The 15,207-nt window shown below is 51.8% G+C and overlaps 1 protein-coding gene across 5 annotated transcripts in view; it reads right to left on the reverse strand.

Moving 5' to 3' along the window:
* Positions 1 to 15,207, reverse strand: part of UBASH3B (ubiquitin associated and SH3 domain containing B) — a 164,555-nt gene that overhangs the window by 76,701 nt on the left and 72,647 nt on the right. The window contains exon 1 of one of the 5 annotated variants that reach the window (XM_077249497.1): positions 2,870 to 2,934. The exons of the other annotated variants lie outside the window; for them this stretch is intronic. The gene's annotated coding sequence lies outside the window, so the exon portion shown is untranslated. Of the gene's footprint in view, positions 1 to 2,869; positions 2,935 to 15,207 lie in introns of those variants that run through there. 5 annotated transcript variants of the gene reach the window in all.

The following is a 15,207-nucleotide window of genomic DNA, read 5'->3' on the forward strand; positions in this document are numbered from 1 at the left end:
GGAGACCATAGAGGCTCTCACCCTAATCTACCGCACATCACCCTGACCCTCCCTAACAACACAAAAGAGAAAATCCTGTCCCTATAGCCCTACCAATCTCTCCCTACCTGCCCCTACCTGTCCCTCACTACCAACCTAATACTAACTACCTGTCCCTAAAGACTGTCCCTATCTGTCCTTCCCTGTCCCTACACATCTATCTGACCCTACAAAATAAAGATGAAAAGATAAAAAAAGACTAACTCAACCCTATCACAGGCACACAGAACTCAACTCTCCCTAGGGCACATTAAAGGAGAAACCCCTCCAAAGAAGAGAGGCCCTCCCTGCACCCAGCCTCTCAAACTCCAGCAAGCGCACTTTTGCCAGGTCACCCAGGATGTTCCTAATCACCTCTTCCCTGGGGAGGACTTTCCACTGAGTAGACACTAGACACCGTGCATTCCACGTGTGGAACCTAGTTACTAAACTAACTAAGAAAACAGTGCCCCGATCTCGGCCACCAAGGGACCTGAATGCCCCATAGGCCCACTCCGCATAGGAAAGGCCTGCCAGCCTGGGCCAGCCAATGGAAGCACCCACCCTGCTGTAGACCTCTGTATTAAAGGGACACCGAAGCAGGAAATGCTCCATGCTTTCAAGCATACTGCCACACTCCTCGCGGGGACAATCCCGGTCATCAGAGCATCTGCACTTCAGGTTGTCCCTCACATACAGCTTCCCATGGAAGCAGCGCTAAGCCAAGTCCCAAAACTTCAAGGGGATCCGCTTAGAGTTTAATAACCCGAGCCCCACTTCCAGATCCCGGCTTGGGCAATCCCTGAGCGCCAGGGGCTTCTGAAAGTGGGTCAACAGGACCCTATTGTCAAGAAACCTTCTCGACATGGTCCTGATCTCCCACACTCCCAGACCCCACCGACGGATCACCTTCAGAACCGGGGTAGCATAAGCCGGAAGATGCCCATGAGGTGTACGAAGGTCCTTTACCTGCCCTCCTGTCTCCCATTCCTGGAAGAAAGGCCGAAACCACCCCCTACAGGAGAATACCCACAGAGGAGCCCTCTCTAACCAGAGGTTGGCGATGTTTGCCTTAAGAAAGGTGTTTACTAGAAACACCACTGGGTTGACCATACCCAACCCTCCTAGTCTCCTCGTGCGGTACGGGACCTCCCTCTTGATTAGGTTCAGCCTATTTCCCCATAATAATTGGAAAAACAGGCTGTAGACCCGTGTCCAAAGAGGCTCTGGCAAGATGCAGACGCTGCTCAAATATATTAGCAAAGGAAGCAAATAGCCCTTGGCAAGGCTCACCCTTTCCCTTAGGGTCAAAGACCAACCCTTCCACTGATCCACCTTCTGGGCGGCAATCTTAAGTCTGCTCTCCCAGTTTTGCTGGGGATAGTCCCCCGGGCCGAAACTGATGCCTAATATTTTTGCTGTGGCCTGAGGCCCTGGAAGGGTGTCCGGGAGATCAAAACTTGGATCTCCCCCTCCCAGCCAGAGACTCTCACACTTGTCCCGGTTGATCATGGACCCGGATGCCACCGAGTAGCGTTCAACCTCAGACATCACCCAATCTGCCTCCTCTCTCGAGGATACAAAAAGGGAAACATCGTCAGCGTACGCCACTACCCTCAAGGCGGCCTCTAGCTCTGCCCAGTCCATCCCGACTCCCACCAATGGTCCACGCTCCACCCTCCTTAAAAGGGGGTCGATCGCAAACACGTATAACAGTGGGCTCAGAGGACAGCCCTGGCGGACACCAGACCTCACCTCAAAAGGGTGTCCGACCCAACCATTCACGAGCGGAAAAGTCTCTGCCCCATTGTATAAAACTCTCAACCAATCAACAAACCTCCCAGGCAGACCATACCTCAGAAGGACGGACCAGAGGTACTCAAGGTTAACCCGGTCAAAGGCCTTCGCCTGGTCTAAGGACAGCAAGTACCCCTTCCAGTGACCTGCCCTGCCCTGCTCCACTGCCTCCCGGACACCGAGCACAGCACTAAATGTACTGCGGCCTGGAACAGAGCAATGCTGGGCCCCCGAAAGGAGCCGGGGCGCAAACTGCACCAACCGATTAAAAAGCACCTTTGCCAGAACCTTTCGGTCCGTATTGAGAAGCGCTATGGGACACCAATTCTCAATACGGGACGAGTCTTTACCCTTTGACAGGATAATCAGGGCTGACTTCCTCATTGAACTGGGCAGAATGTCCGAGGAGAGGCACTCATTAAACACCTCAGTCAAGAGGGGGGACCAAAGATTCCCTAAAAGTCTTGTAGAACTCGGATGTTAAGCCATCCGGACCGGGTGACTTTTTGGGCTGGAGCCCATCAATCGCCCGTCTCACTTCCTCTTCCCTGATTGCTTCTGCCAAAACATGAAGAGAGGGGTCATCCCCTGGCTCAGGGATGGTTTCAGTCAGGAAAGCCGACATCTCATCCCGATCAGGATCCCTCCTCCCCAAGAGGTGCAAGTAGAAGGATCTGACCACCTCCAGGATCCCTGATTTGGATCTGTTCAGGGACCCCGTACTGTCAATCAGTCCTCTCACCATCTTACAATTCACTGACAACCTGCAGTTTCTGTAAGGGTCGGGCGAGCGGTACCTCCTGAAATCCCACTCAAAAACCAAGGATGTGTGCCTATCATACTGGCACCCCTTGAGCAAGGTCTTCACCCTGGAGATTTCCTCTCGGTCCCCTCCAGTCGAGACGAGCTGCTCGAGTTTCCTCCCCAGCTCCCGATACAGGCGGTACCTGTTGAGGCCCCTGAGGCTCCAGAGCTGACGGAAGAACCTTGCGACCCTTCTTTTGAAGATCTCCCACCACTCAGACTTACTGCTACAAAGACCCAAAAGAGGTACCTGGCTCTGAAGAAATTCCTCAAAGGACTGTCTTACTTCCGCCTCTTCCAGAAGGGACGAATTCAGCTTCCATAGGCCTCTCCCCATCCGGGGGGTCTCTGTAACATTCAAAGTAAAGAAAATGAAACAGTGATCGGAGAACTCCACCTCAACAGCGGACACTGCAGAAGAGACGGCTTCCTCCTTTAAAAAAAACCTATCTATCCTAGACCTACTGCTTCCCCTAAAAAAGGTGAAACCCCCGTGACCTGGCGTGTGCCGGATGTGGACATCCACCAGGCGAGCTTCGCTTACTATGCTATTCAAGGCTACGCTATCATAAGCCAGCCGGTCTCCGGGGCCTCCCCTATCACGGAGTCTGGTTACAGTATTAAAATCCCCACCGAAGACCACCTGCCGGCTCGTAAAAAGATAGGGCTTGATCCTCAGGAAGAGACATTTACGGTCCCACTTAGATTGCGGGCCATAGATATTGATGAGCCGAAGCTCCTGTCCCCTCATGAAGACGTCAAGGACCAAACATCTCCCCATTTCTACCTCAATCACCCGTCTGCATTACACCTCCGCGGTCTTAAAAAGGACCGCTACCCCGCTATACGGCTCGGCCGCAAGAGACCAGTATGAGGGCCCACTCCTCCATTCCCTCTTTGCTTTGTAGATGGACCCCAGGTCCGTTAGTCTGGTCTCCTGCAAAAATAAAATATCAGCCTCAACCCGGGTGAAAAAAATCAAAGGCCGTAAATCTAGCCGTATCTGACTTTATGCTGGCGACATTAATCGACGCCAGAGTCAACGGGGTAGGTTCCGCCATCATGGGTGATTGAGTTAGATGGCCTGATTTTTAACCGTACCCCCTGAATTCCTCTCCCCTTCTGAGGAGGAGCCCGACTCACCCCTCCTCTTTAAAGATACCGAGGTGTCCATATCCTCCTTTACAGCACTGGACTTCCCAGAAATAGATTCCTCGCCCCTGGACCCCGAGGTAGTCCCCCTCCAGAGGAGTGTGAATCCCCCGGAGGACAGACCTCACCACTCCCTGAAGGCACCCCAGATGCTGTGTCCGGCCCCTCACCCCCGACCTCCGACACAGCAGAGTCATCGAGGGCTTGGAACCGATTGGAGAGGGGGATCAGAGGGGGGTCGGTGAGCCCTTCCGTAGGCACCCTAGTGGCCAGGGGGGGGGGCTTAGATATTTTAGCCTTGTTCTTCCTCTTCTTCCGGCTCTTACCGGTACGATTGTCACCCGTTTTTTTAGGCTGCTCCACCACCTCTTCATCCAGACTTTCATACTGGGAAGAGTTATCAGAAGCAGCCAACTCCTCCCTCTCCATCCTCCGGATCTCCTCGCTCACCGCCTTCTCCCCCAGGGCCTCAGAGGCTTCGGCTGCCGTCTCCAGGGTGGGGGCAGTCATCACCCCAGTAGCCTGAGGCTTATCCTGCCCCCTGCCCTTACGGCTCCTCACCTGTTGCCACTGGTGGGCAGATGTACCAGCCTCACCTTTCCTCACTGACCCCTCAGCTCCCCTCACGCCGCCACCCCAGCAGAAGTTGCACCACCGGAGACCCCCCCTTGGCTCCCCCCTGCCGGGCCAGAGATGGTGCTGGAAAAGGAGCGGGGGCAGCGGCTATACGGGTGACCTAGGTCACCACACAGGTGACACCTAATGTCACCACAGGCCGCGGCAAGATGGCCTACCCCGCCACACAAGGCACATTTCTGCACCTTGCAGCCTGCGCTGAAGTGGCGGGGATCACCGCACCTGTGGCAGACCTTCGGTTGCCCCTAGTAGAAGATCTGGATTCTGTCCCTCCCCAGAAATGCTGAGGAGGGGATGTGGGTGACCGTACCTCCTGAAACCTTCAACTTTACCTTGAAGGTCCAGCCCCCTGACCAAATGCCAAACTCGTCCCTATTTTTTTTTTTTAGGGACCTCGGTGACTTCCCCATAACGGGAAAGCCACGTCATTATGTCGACCCCAGAGAGGGACTCGTTACTTGTCAGAACGGGCACCCTCTTTACACTATTTTGGCGAGACACCGCCTGCACGGCAAAGTCTCACCAGCCGGGCTCCCCCTTTGCCAGTTCAAAATTCGACCAGAAAAGCTCCAAGCCCTCTGGTCGAACAAAACTGACATCGAAGAAGGAGGTGCCAAACGGATGAATCAGGGCAAAGATGTCCGTCGCCCTGAAGTCCATCTTCAGAAGGAGCTCCACAACCCTCGCCCTTGGCGGGCACGCTTCACTGCCCCTCCACCGAAGACGGACCACATTCCGCCTGGCCACCCCCTGCCTAGCTGTCGGGAGGGACCAAACAGTTTCCCCTTCCCTTTTATCTTGGAAGGCAGCCTGGCCGTTTCTATCCAGCCAAAAGGCCAAGTCCACCACTCTTCCCTCTACTTCGATCGTCCGTTCTCCCTTTTTGAGGGCCTCCAGGAAACGGCACCGCAAGACGCTATCCCTGAGGTCCAGAGGCGAGGAAACCCCCTGACTAGACCCTGAGGCTCCAGCCACCACCCCTGAATAACTCCGAGAACCTGTGGCTGGGGGGGCAGATGGACCGGCCCCCTCCCCCCTTCTCCCACTACCATCAGACACCGTACCCACACTTGCCACCTTAGACGCACTGCCACTCGCATCCTCAACCATAGACACTTCCATACCCGCACCCTCCTCATCCACTCCATCAGTCACCCCACTCTCACTCACATGCACACTGGGGTCAGTATTATTTTGCCTCACCTTTTGGGTATTTCCAGGTTGTGTTTGCCCTCTGCTACCGCCACCTACTGGTGGCATCTTCCCTGCTGGGGGGTTTGGCACACACAGCGCTGCTGTCCCTTTAAGAGTCATGCTGCCATAGGACTTATGCAGCACAGCCTGACTTTCCACCACAGCAGGCGCAGAGCCTCCTCCCTCACTGGCAGGTAGGAAGCCAGGTGCAGACCCGCCTCCAGCTCCATCCTGCCTTGTCACCGGAGCCCCCACCGCAGGTAAGCCCCCAGACTCAGGGGACCCCGCCAGGCAGGCGCCCTTGCTGCTATCTGCTGCAGTCCCTCCTCCATTGCTGACCGCAGCTAAGACCATTTTTTTTTTCTTTTGCTTGGGAAGCCACGCCCCAAGCCTCCAGCCACACAGCACAGCTATCCAAAGCTGCTCCTACATGGGCAGCGGGTGCCGAGGAGGCCACGCCCCCTGAGACCGGCCGCAGCGGGACCCCCAGAGCCGACCCAGAACTGGATCCACCCCCAGGAATCCCCCCAGCCGGTACCAGTCCCCTGAGGCACAGCACCCCCCACCACCACACCCTGGGCCACAAACAGCCTGGCCACAGCAGCTCCAGCAGCCGGCCCCAGGCTAGGCCACTCCCCCTCAGCATCCAGCAGCGGTGGTGCCCCCAATGCAGGAGACCCCGACTTCACCGCAGACCCCGCCAGTGGAGCCCCCACCATTTTCTTTTTATGAGCCGGTTCTGCTGGAGCCGCAGGCCCCGCCCCCTTTACTTTACTAGGTGCCTGGGACCCCAGAAGCGATCCAGCTTTATCGGATCCGTAAGTGGGGGACCCGGACACTCCAGCGCTCACCGCCGGAGATGTGGTCCCGGCTGCCACTCTCTTGCCCACCTCTGGGCCACCTTCCACACCATGCTCCATATCAGACACATCACTAACCCCTCCGTTACCACAAACAGAGGCAGCGCCCTGCGTGTCATGGCCTGTAATCTCCCCGCTCCCTCGCTGCGGACCCACAACAGAGCCCGAGCCGGGGTGGGTAGCGGGTGCCGCACAGCGGGATCGGGGGGCCCCAGAGAGGGGGACATACACATATTTCTCCACAGTAGATGTTTTCTTCTTCTTCTTCTTACTTTTCTTTGCCTTTCTCTTCATCCCCCTCCTGGTTGCCTCGTCCTCACAGATCTCATCCCCGAACCTCAGCTGGTTAAAACGGACCGGGGACTCGATCTGCCGGATCTGCTGCATGACGAGGCAGCCCCCCTCACTGCTGCTACTACCACCATCCTCATCCTCCCCCTCGCTCCCGCTGTCCCCTGAAGGGCCAGAATCTGACCGGAGAGCCACCAGCTCGGGGGCTATCCCGCTATGCGACGCCTGGAGATCTCTTACCAGGCGGTGGGTAGGGCGCGACCTCCTCCTCGCATTCTTCTTCCTCATCATCCTCCTCCACCACCTGGCCGGAGCTCCGTGACCCCTCCGGAGCCCCACCGGTCATGGCTCTGAACCAGTCGTCATTTTCCAATTTTTCACGTTAGGGCCCGCTGCCATCCAGGATCTCACACCTCCGGCTTTCCAGGTCTTGTATGGATTTTTTTATCTTCTTGACCGCGGCGGATAGCTCGGCCTTCTTATTGCCGGAGGCCCTGTCAGACCTCTCCTTAGCTACCCTCAACTCCCCCCAGAGGGATTTTAGCTTCCTTGAGGCGTCCTCATACTCGCAGAGGTGCGCATGGATGCGTGAACCATAGCCCACGGCGGATTCTCTAGCCGCCTTAGTACCCCAACCAAGGGGCACCGCTGCAGGACCCCTGCTCGTACTAGGCCTACCTCCGGGGGAAGGAGCCGCCGCGGCCTCAGGGGTCCTACGGGTCTTCATGCTGGATCCCTTGGCTGATCCTTGGCCAGATCTTGTGGCCCTAGCCGTAGTTGGAGTCCTCCCACCCCCCGCCGGCTTGGACCGGGAGGTGGGAGCCGGGGGCCCAGCCCCGGAGGCCAGTCCCAAAATGAGCCTTCTTTCCTGGGAAGGGGGCAGACAAAAAGTCCTGGATGAAAAACTTTACCTCCCTAGCTCTCCCTAGGCAGCACACAGAGCACACGGCAAGCAGGCTCCGCCTCTTCCTGTATGACACCCCAGAGCTGCACTCACTATTCTGCTGGTGCAGTCACTGTGCACCTACATTACACTACTGATCCTGAGTTACACCCTTTATTATACCCCAGAGCTGCACTCACTATTCTGCTGGTGCTGTCACTGTGTACATACATTACTGATCCTGAGTTACATCCTGTATTATACCACAGAGCTGCACTCACGATTCTGCTGGTGTAGTCACTGTGTACATTCATTACTGATCCTGAGATACATCCTGTATTATGCTCCAGAGCTGCACTCACTATTCTGCTGGGGCAGTCACTGTGTACATATATTACATTACTGATCCTGAGTTACCTCCTGTATCATACCCCAAAGCTGCGCTCACTATTCTGCTGGTGCAGTCACTGTGTACATACCGTACATTACATTACTGATCCGGAGTTACATTCTGTATTATACTCCAGAGCTGCACCACTCACTATTCTGCTGGTGCAGTCACTGTGTACATTCATTACTGATCCTGAGATATATCCTGTATTATACTCCAGAGCTGCACTCACTATTCTGCTAGTGCAGTCACTGTGTACATACTGTACATTACTGATCCTGAGTTACATTCTGTATTATACTCCAGAGCTGCACTCACTATTCTGCTGTTGCAATCACTGTGTACATACATTACATTACTGATCCTGAGTTACACCCTGTATTATACTCCAGAGCTGCACTCACTATTCTGCTGATGCAGTCACTGTGTACATACATTACATTACTGATCCTGAGTTACACCCTTTATTATACCCCAGAGCTGCACTCACTATTCTGCTGGTGCAGTCACTGTGTACATACATTACATTACTGATCCGGAGTTACATCCTGTAGATCTTTTATTATAAAAATGAAAAACATAACAATAATAACAGAAACAAAACAGAAATATCAGCCAGAAAATAATCAGTATAATGAACACTGGTCCAGCCGCTCATCCTCTCCTCTCACACATATACAGAATAACAACTAATAATAACTAACATTAAGTACTTACACCTTCTGGTTCGGTCACCAAACTAAATAACAGCAAACAATATAAACAATAGCACACAAAAACAAATAAACAATAGCAAACAAAGACTATATACACATACATTTTTTTTTATTATTATTATTTTTTATTTATGTAATATATATATATATATATATATATATATATATATATATATATATATATTAACCACAAACTATGCAAATATATTAAATACTAAGCTAACCACCACCCCACACTCAAGCGCACCATTCCCATCCTCCGCACTGACCTGAGAGCTGGTCCTGCATCTCATGCCTCAGTTCATGTCCAACGTCCATAGGCCAGATCAGGCAGTGCCAATTTTTCCCCCAAACAACCCAGTGTCCCATAGTCCCACAAGATAATCCCACCTCCCCCCTTTTCCCACCACTCAACCTAACACCTACACCCAAATCTACAGGGGTTGGACAAAATAATGGAAACACCTGGAAATATCAACAAAAGTTAGTTTAATCTGGTGTAGGTCCACCTTTTGCGGCGATTACAGCCTCAATTCTCCGAGGTATGGATTCATACAAGGTGTGAATTGTTTCCAAAGGAATTTTAGCCCATTCTGCAGTTAAAACACCCTCCAGTTCTTTGAGCGACGATGGCGACGGAAATCAACGTCTAACTTGAATCTCTAAAATCGACCATAAATGCTCAATAATGTTGAGGTCTGCGGATTGTGGGGGCCAGATGAGATGCTCAGCTTCATTAGAATGTTCCTCGCGCCATGCTTTAACGATTCTAGCTGTATGAATTGGTGCATTATCATCCTGAAAGATGGCGTTCCCCTCCGGGAACAGTGCTTGAACCATTGGGTGCACTTGGTTGCCCAAAATGCCTAAATAATCTCGGCTGTTAATTCTTCCATGAAGGGATATCATTGGCCCAGCGGATCTCCATGAAATAGCACCCCAGATCATCACAGAACCTCCTCCATGTTTTATGGTTGGGATTAGGCAGTCTGGATGGAATGCTTCTTTCAGCTGTCTCCAAGCGTGCACTCGGCCGGAGGTCAGAAATAGGGTAAACAATGATTCGTCTGAGAATATCACATGTTTCCACTGCTCGAGGGACCAATTCTGGAGGTTTCTACACCACTCTAAACGCTTGGAAACATTTGTCATTGAGAGCAGCAGTTTTCTAATTGCAGCTCTTCCGTGGAATCCAGATTTGTGCGGCTCCCGACGAACAGTTTTCGTGGAAACTGGTTTCTGTAGGTGTTCATTGAGCTCAGCAGTGATTTTCGAAGCCGTGGTCTTGCGATCCGCTCTCACAATTCGCTTTAGAGTCTGATGGTCTCTCTCAGTCAACTTTGACTTTCGGCCGGACCTGTGCTTTGCTGCGGACGTTTTTCCTTCTCTTTCAAACGCAGACATTACTTTGGAGATAGTACCTCTTGACACGCCAAGCATTCGGGCACTTTCTGTTACACTAGCGCCTGCCATACGAGCACCAACAATTTGGCCTCTTTGAAAACCTGAGAGGTCTGCCATTGGTATCAGGTTTTCATCAATGTACTTACAATTCAGCAAAGCAAACAGTTAATTTACATACACATATCACATAACACAAACAATCAACTACAAAACATTACCATATGTCACGGTTTGCATGTTTATAACATGTTCGAAGATTATTATGCCAAAATGTTAGGTGTTTCCATTATTTTGTCCAACCCCTGTATATCCCCATATACAATATATACAGCAGCACACACCACAATAATCACAAATCACGAAGCCCAAGTTCGGCGCCTGCAGCCCTACATCACTGTATAATGATCAAACAAAACAAAAATCTACAGTGTCAGCAGCAGCCCACCACCAGGAAAGGAGATACCACACTAGGGCACACTAAAAGAAAAGCCCCTCCAGAGGAGAGTGGCCCTCCGTGTGCCCAGTCTCCCATACTCCAGAGAGCGCACCTTCACCAGGTCACAGAGTATGGTCCTAAACACTGGGAGGATTTTTCGTTGCGTCGATACTAAGCACCGCGCGTTCTAAGTGTGATACCTAACCACTGCGCTAGAAATAATGTGCACAGAGGAGAGGATAAATATCCTTGGATATCCGGCAGCAGGGCGCGGGAGCGCCGCTTACTGACTTGATTAGCAAGACCCCACAACAGGGCAGCCTTTGCGTGTTCACACGCACCACAACCTGGCACTTAAGTGTATGCCTTCATTTCCAAGGATATTTATCCTCTCCTCTGTCCACATTAAAGCGATTGTATGATTAAGGCTCTGGTAGGGCCGAAATGTCATAATAATTACCTCTGGTTGCTTTTCATGTCACATAGTCATTTTGTTAATAAATTCTTCACCATTCGCAATATACATACAGAGTGTGCGGTGTACTATATTCTCTATAGAAATAAGGTGCAGCGGTACCGACCACCAAGGTCTCCGAATGCTCCACAGGCCCATTCTGCATAGGAGAGACCGCCCAGCCGAGACCAGCCAATGAAGGCACCCACCCTGTTGTACACCTCTGTGTTGAAGGGACAATGAAGCAGGAAGTGGTCCATGCTTTCCAGCAAGGTACCACAATGCTCCCGAGGACAATTCCTGTCCTCAGAGCTCCTACACTTCAGATTGTCCCTCACACACAGTTTCCCATGGAAGCAGCGCCAAGCCAAGTCCCAAAACTTCGAGGGGATCCGGATAGAATTCAAAAGATGCAAACCCACCCCAAGATCCCGACTTGGGCAGTCCCTGAGCGCCAGAGGCCTCTGGAAATGGGAAATGGGTCAACAGAACCCTATTGTCAAGGAGTTTCCTTGGCAGAGTCCTGATCTCCTACATTCCCAGACCCCACTGACGAATTACCTTCAGAACCAAGGTAGCGTGAGCCGGAAGATGTCCATGCGGTGTGCAAAGATCCTTCACTTGCCCTCCTGTCTCCCATTCCTGGAAGAAAGACTGAAACCATCCCCTACAGGAGAATACCCACGGAGGAGCCCTCTCTTTCTAGAGGTTTGAAATATTGATCTTAATGAAGGTATCCACAAGGAATACCACAGGGTTGACCATACCCAACCCTCCTAGTCTCCTCGTACGGTAAGTAACCTCCCTCTTGACTAGGTTTAGTCTATTCCCCCATAACAGTTGGAAGAACAAACTGTAGACCCGAGTCCAGAGAGATTCCGGCAAGATGCACACACTGCCCAGATAAATCAGTAAAGGGAGCAGGTAAGTTTTGATCAGGTTTACCCTTTCCCTTAGAGTCAAAGACCAACCCTTCCATTGGTTCACCTTCTGAGTGGCGATCTCTAGCCTGCTGTCCCAATTTTGTTTGGGGTAATCCCCCTGGCCAAATTTGATGCCAAGGACTTTTGCAGAGACTTTGGGTCCTAGAAGGGTGTCCGGGAGATCAAAACCAGGATCTCCTCATCCCAGCCAGAGACTCTCACACTTATCTCGGTTGATCTTGGACCAGGATGACTCAGAGTAGCGATCTACCTCTGACATCAGCCACCCTGCCTCCTCGTGAGAGGAAAGAAACACAGTGACATCATCGGCATACGCCACCACCCTCAGAGTGGCTTCCGGTGTTGCCTGGTCCATCCCGATCCTGGCCAACGGTCCACGCTCCACCCTCCTAAGAAGAGGGTCAATTGCAAACACGTACAGCAGCGGGCTCAAAGGACAACCCAGGCGAACACCGGACCCAACCTCGAAAGAACTGCCAATCCAACCATTCACAAGCGGGAAACTCTCTGCCCCACTGTACAAGGTCTTAAGCCAATCAACAAACACCAACCCCCCCCCCTTCCCCCCCGGCAGTCCATATCTCAGAAGGACGGACCAGAGGTACTCGTGATTAAACCGATCAAATGCTTTTGCCTGGTCCAGTGACAGCATGTACCCCTTCCCGTGACCAGCCCTACCCTGCTCCACTGCCTCTCGGACACAGAGCACGGCACTAAATGTGCTGCGGCCTGGAACAGAGCAATGCTGGGCCTCCATAAGGAGTCGGGGTGCAAATTTCACCAGCCGATTAAACAGCAACTTTGCCAGAACCTTCCTGTCTGCATTGAGAAGCGCTATGGGATGCCAATTGTCAATGCAAGATGGGTCCTTACCCTTTGACAAGATGATCAGAGCAGACCTCCTCATTGACTTCGGCAGAGTGCCCGAGGAAAGACACTGATTGCATACCTCAGTCAAGAGGGGAACCAAAACATCCTTAAAAGGTCTTATAGAATTCATATGTTAAGCCATCTGGACCAGGCGATTTTTGGGGGGCAAGCCCTTCAATCGCCAACTGAACTTCCTCTTCCCTGATCATTTCTGTCAAAACATCAAAAGAGGGGTCTATCCCTGGTTCGGGGACGGCTTCAGCCAGGAAAGCCGACATCTCATCCCAATCAAGATCCCTATTCCCCAAGAGGTGCGAGTAGAAGGATCTGATCGTCTCAGGGACCCCGTAGTGTCGACCAGTCCTGTAACTACTTTACTAATTACTGACATCTTGCAGTTTCTGTAAGGGTCGGGCGAGCGGTACTTCCCGTAATCCCTCTCAAAAATCAAAGATGCGTGTCTATCGTACTGACACCTCATGAGCAAAGATTTCACTCTGGAGATTTCCTCGCGGCTACCTCCAGTTGAGACAAGATGCTCGAGTTTCCTCCTCAGACCCTGATACAGGCGGTACCTGCTCAGACTCCTGAGGCTCGAGAGCTGGCGGAAGAATCTCGCCACTCTTTCCTTGAACATCTCCCACCACTCTGACTTACTACTACAAAGATCCAGTAAGGGTACCTGGCTCTGAAGAAAATCCTCAAAGGACTGTCTTATCTCCGCTTCTTCCAAGAGAGACGAATTGAGCCTCCAAATGCCTCTCCCCATCCGGAGGGTCTCTGCAACATTCAGAGAAAACAAAATTAAACAGTGGTTGGAGAACTCCACCTCAACAACAGACACTGCTGAAGAGACAGCTTCCTCCTTTAAATAAAACCCATCTATTCTGGACCTATAGTTACCTCTATGATAGGTGAACCCCTCGTGGCCTGGGGTGTGCCGAATGTGGACATCCACCAGGCGAGCCTTACTAGCTATACTATTAAAGGGACTCTGTCACCTGAATTTGGAGGGAACAATTTTCAGTTATATGGGCGGGGTTTTCGGGTGTTTGATTCACCCTTTCCTTACCCGCTGGCTGCAATATTGGATTGAAGTTCATTCTCTGTCCTCCGTAGTACATGCCTGCACAAGGCAATCTTGCCTTACGCAGGCGTGTACTATGGAGGACAGAGAATGAACTTCAATCCAATATTGCAGCCAGCATGCAGCCAGCGGGTAAGGAAAGGGTGAATCAAACACCCGAAAACCCCGCCCATATGACTGAAAATTGTTCCCTCCAAATTCAGGTGACAGAGTCCCTTTAAGGGCGACGCTATCATAAGTCAACTTGTCTCTGGAACCTCCTCTATCTCGGGGCCTTGTGACAGCATTGAAGTCCCCTCCAAAGACAACCTGCTAACTTGTAAAAAGGTAGGGCTTGATCCTCATAAAGAGACATTTCCGGTCCCACTTAAATTGGGGACCATAGATGTTGATGAGCAGGAGCTCTTGTCCCTTCATCAAGACATCTAAGATCAGGCACCTCCCCATTTCTAACTCAATAACCCATCGGCATTCCACCGGTGCGGTAAAAAGGACCGCCACTCCCCTATAATGCTCGGCCCCAAGAGACCAATAGGAGGGCCCGAGTCTCCACTCCCTTTTAGCTTTAAAACATATCTGCCATGTTTGGCAGCCTGGTCTCTTGCAAAAAGAAAATGTCAGCTTCAACCCGTCTGAGAAAATCAAAGGCCGCAAATCTAGCTGTATTTGACTTTATGCTGGCGACATTAATGGATGCCAGCGTCAACGGAGTGGGTACCGCCATCATTGGTGATTGAGTTAGATGGCTTTCTTCTTCCCACTCCCCTTATCCTCTGCCTCAGAGGAGGAATCCTTCCCCCTCTTTAATGACATGGAGGTATCCATTTCCACGCGTTTTTTATTTTTTTCGTCCTCGTCTCCGGACTCTGGGCCAGTCCCTCCCTCCAAGGATCTTACGTTCCCAGAAGGAGGAGACTCGGCGCCCCCTGTGAGCCCCGCCGAAGCCAGAACCTCACCCTCAGCTTCCTCCTCAGAGGAAGAGATGTTTTCAAGGGCTTGGAACCGGTTAGAAAGACCAACCAGAGGGGAGTCGGTTTTTCCTTCCTTAGGTACCTTGGTCAGAGCGGGAGATGTTTTATTTCCCTTCTTTCTCTTCTTTTTGGTGCCAAGCTTACGCTTTTTCTGTAGCCACTGCCTATTATCCTCATCCATACTTTCATAAATAATAATCTTTATTTTTATATAGCGCTAACATATTACGCAGCGCTTTACAGTTTGTACACATTATCATCGCTGTCCCCGATGGGGCTCACAATCTAAATTCCCTATC

This window comes from Ranitomeya variabilis, chromosome 4 (assembly GCF_051348905.1).
Source record: "Ranitomeya variabilis isolate aRanVar5 chromosome 4, aRanVar5.hap1, whole genome shotgun sequence".
Lineage (NCBI taxonomy): Eukaryota > Metazoa > Chordata > Amphibia > Anura > Dendrobatidae > Ranitomeya > Ranitomeya variabilis.